Genomic DNA, 4,675 nt, shown 5'->3' on the forward strand with positions numbered 1-4,675 from the left:
AGCATGGCTTCTACCCTTTACCAAATCATTCAGCAAATGACAAATATCTAAGACATTTTTCCTGCTCCCTTAAGAAGGTAATGCACAAGGGGAATTTTTTTTTTAGGAAGCAAGAAGGGAGATGACAGAGGGGAGAGTCAGATTCACAGGGCTATGACATTTCTCAAAGATCATTCAAACCCCTCATTTTACATATGAGTAAGCTGAGACTTAGAGAGGTCAAGGGACTTGCCCAAAGTCACGCAGCAAGTCAGCAGCATAGTCTGGATTGGAACTCAGCCAAGTACTCCTTCCACTGCCCTCCTGTCTCAAGGAACATTTCAAGCACCCAGAGTGGAAGACTGCATGGACAGCAATAATTGGGGCAAAGTAAAACAGGTGAAGACCTCATTAATAATTCTGTCTCAGTAGAACAGGAGAATAAAGGATTTATAGCAAGTCTGAAAGATTGATTTCAGTTTCCCTCTCCCTTTTGCCCTCCCACAAAAGCAATGCCTAAGGAAAAAGTTCTGTGCCAAGAAATAGCCGACTTGTGTAGAAACTCACTACTGGGAGGAAAGATGATCAATGTCAGTAATGCTGATGGGAAAGTAGGTTGTTTTGGGATACTAAAAGATGAAGACTAGGACCGGGGGCTCCTTTATGTCACCCCATCCCATAAAAAATATCCAAAATCTTCTATTAAGGTCACCAAACAGCCTGCAATAAACAAGTTCTTTCACCTTCTGGGTAGAAATGGAAAACAGAATATTGTCAAGGACTCAGATTGATTTATCACTTGGAAACAAATGACCATGGTCTTCCTGACCACATAAACTATAAGAATATGTGGTGCAGAATATTAATAGTGAAGAATCCAAGACCAACCATTCAATATGCAACAAGCAAGGGCAGCAGGCAGTGATAGGAAGCAGTGATAAGCAATAGTTGATCACTTGGCCAAATGCACTGCTAAAATACATAGGTCTCCAGTGCATCAGAGACCCTTCTACCCAGAAACATCAATATATTCCTGAGTTTCTAAGCTAAAAAGATGACTTGCCACCAGCATTAGAATCTTTCAGAAGTCCTAACCTTATTGAGCAAGACTTGCCTAAACAGGTCAGTTGGTGTGAGGTCAGGCTGGCATCTCTGCCACAATAGCTTTGAATTACCCAAAGAGAGCTTTCTGGCTCCTGCCATGCTACTGCTAATTGTCATCTGTTCTCTCTGAGCTGGACCCATTAATCCAGGGAAGAGTAAAGCTAACTTCTATCCATTGAGCAGCCTATTCTGTTGTTTGTGTGAACATGCTTTTTCTAGGATAGAGACTGAGGTACTGTGTGAAATATGCTCCCTACCAGTTATACTGTCTTTTCTTGATTAAGTGTTTGATTTCTGACTCTGGCTTGCTCTTTTGAAATCTGCCCCTTAATGCCTGAGGCAGCTAGGTGATACAATGGATAGACTGCTGGCCCTGGATTCTAGAAGACCTGAATTTAAATCTGTCCTCAGATATTTACTAGCCATGTGATCCTGGACAAGTCACTTAACCTCTATTTACCTCAATTTCCTCGTGTATTCAAATTTAGACTAATAAACTTCCAATTAATCAGATCATTTGTTTACTGCTGGGACATACACACACACACACACACACATACACATATACATACTATATGTACACACACACACACACACACCACATACATACATATACACACATACCCATATACACTTACACATATACAAATATATATGAATACCAAATGTGGAAGAAAATGATAGAAATGTGGAGAGAAACTTAAAAATCTGGTCTTTGCTCAGGTGGACAGGAAGATCAACAGTTGTGTTCTACAGAAAGAAATCAGAACCAGAAAGATACCACAAAGAGAGCCCCCAAAGTGTGTAAGATCGGGATTGGGGTACATTTTTGCCTAGGATTAATGCACTATAGGAATAGCAAATGAAACTGTCACATTAACAGTTCACTAGTGAAATATGTAACTATCGCTGGGCTTGTCCGAGTAATTGCATTAATTCCACTATCATTCTAATTAAGCTTCCACTTTATTAAACTGGAAAGGATAGAGGGGGCTGCTAGAAGCACTCTGTGGATCAGCTCACCCATCACTAACTTGTATAATCTCCCTAAATAGAAGAGTTCTGTACATGTTTGCAAAATGCCAATCCACTCTTGAGTATTTTATTTTTAGGGAAATAAAGTGCTGTACTTCGTGAGAAATTCAGTGTGGTTATCCTAGTCATGTTCCTAAAATCGTACTAATTACAGGTCTTTAGCATTCATTTATCTTCCTCCTACTGGATGCGAGAAAGGCACAAAACTTCAAGAGGCTTTCACAGGTCTTCTTGGGTTGGAAACCTTAGTATAGATAGTGAAAGAACAATAATAAAACCAGGAGGTTTGTGAAAACACATCACAATCTGGCCCCTGGATGCTATCAGGTTCTCCTAGCAGTGTACCAGTTTCCTCTCCAGGTAATTCTAAAACCATTCAACTCAGAATTCATGTGTTAGGCACCAACAATGTGCTGAGCCCTGAACTAGACTCTCAGGATTCCTTCCTTCCTTCCTTCCTTCCTTCCTTCCTTCCTTCCTTCCTTCCTTCCTTCCTTCCTTCCTTCCTTCCTTCCTTCCTTCCTTCCTTCCTTCCTTTCTTCTTTCCTTCTTTTCTGCTTTCTTTCTTTCTTCTCTTCCTTTCTTCTTTCCTTCTTTTCTTCTTTCTTTCTTTCTTTCTTTCTTTCTTTCTTTCTTTCTTTCTTTCTTTCTTTCTTTCTTTCTTTCTTTCTTTCTTTCTTTCTTTCTTTCTTTCTTCCTTCCTTCCTTCCTTCCTTCCTTCCTTTCTTTCTTTCTTTCTTTCTTTCTTTCTTTCTTTCTTTCTTTCTTTCTTTCTTTCTTTCTTTCTTTCTTTCTTTCTTTCTTTCTTCTCTTCCTTTCTTCCTTAAAAGGGAAAGGAATAAGTGTTAAATAGCATCTGCTGTGTGCCAAGCCCTGTACTAAGTGCCTTATAAATAATGTCTTATTTGATCTTCATAACAACTCTGTGAGGCAGGTGCTATTATTATCCACATTTTATAGTCAAGGTAACTAAAACCAAAGGGTTAATGAGCAAACAGTGGAGGAAAAGGTCACAATTATTTTTATCCAAAAAAAAGAGACAATTTCAGAAAGGGTTTTTATTCAGAAAGAAATGTACACTATCAGAAAGCAGATGGACCCCTTGCTTTGCTATTAATTAAGCAAAGGGGAGAAAGGCCGAATGCCACTGATGTCTCCTTTCCACAGTCCCCCATGACTGTGGTGGTAACTCCTCATAGGACAGGCAAAGTAGTAGCTCATGCTATGCTGCAGTAACATACATATTGATCACATTAAAATATTATGCTTCCCTTGTCCTGTCTGGCAGATAGACTTCCCATTTTCTTTTATGTCATCTCTTCTGATTGGAAGCTTACCCCTGTTCTGTATGATACATCATGATTAATTTGTTTGATAAATGAAAGGAGGTCAAAGATGTGTCAGGTCGTGCTGACGTCTGTGTTGTAAATGTCTTTCTAAATCATCTCCCCTCATCCTAAGAAAATGCCAGGTTAATTCTTTTGTGCCCCTGATGCAGATGGTGAAGATGAGGACACATTCTTGATTGGCCAAAGGGTTTAGGTTAGACAGATTGTGGTGTTGTCAAAGAGGCAAAATTAACGAACCTTTTACATATAGAACACTAAAGCAACACAATTAATTTGTGTGACTGCTCCATTCCATGGGATGCCATCTGGTAGTCATTCCAGGAGAGGAAAAATATTGAATTGTTCTGACAACATGTAACAGGAAAAGTGTAACCAAAGAGCTCCCAGCTATGTTCAACAAGCCTTCCAGACTGTTTTGCCTTAATCCCCAGTGCTCCCCATCCAGCCCCCATCCCAGCCGTGAGAGAAAGTGCTGATGATTTTTAAACTTCTGGCCTGTCAGAAAGAATTTCTTTTGGGTCACCTTGCCAGAATGCCCTAGTTAAGGCTTCACGTTAAATATGGAAACGGAAGAGGAACATCCCAGACCTCACATGAATCCTTAAAATCTAATATTTTGGGGTCCCTCTTAAATCTAAACGGGAAGTGCTTTTTTAAAATTCTTTTTCTTTTCTTTTTCTTCTTTTTTTTTTTTTTGGTGAGGCAATTGGGGTTAAGTGACTTGCCCAGGGTCACATAGCTAGTAAGTGTCTAAGGCCGGATTTGAACTCAGGTCCTCCTGAATCCAGGGCCGGTGCTCTATCCACTGTGTCACCTAGCTGCCCCAAGAAATACTTTTAAAATACATCTTGGGAGAAGAGACAAGCATGAAGGTGAATGGTCCAGTCAACTGCATGGTAGAGTGGAAGGAGCACTGAAATTCGCTTCTAGTCCTGGCTCTCCCGCTTTGAGTGACCTTGGACAAAGCACTTACTTTTTAGGGGTCTAGGATTGGACTAAAACTCAAATGGAAAAGGATCACTACTGATGGTATATTAACTTAGGAAAGCATGAATTAACATTATGTTTCATTATCTTTTCATTTCTTTTGTTATACATTTCTCAATTATGCTTTAATCTGGTTCTTGCCTATTCAGGAGTCTTGATGACGATATGCCAACTATTGGATCTTGAGTTTGACAATTCTGAATGACCTCTAAGGTCTCTTT

The sequence above is a fragment of the Dromiciops gliroides genome, chromosome 1, assembly GCF_019393635.1.
Source record: "Dromiciops gliroides isolate mDroGli1 chromosome 1, mDroGli1.pri, whole genome shotgun sequence".
Taxonomy (NCBI): domain Eukaryota; kingdom Metazoa; phylum Chordata; class Mammalia; order Microbiotheria; family Microbiotheriidae; genus Dromiciops; species Dromiciops gliroides.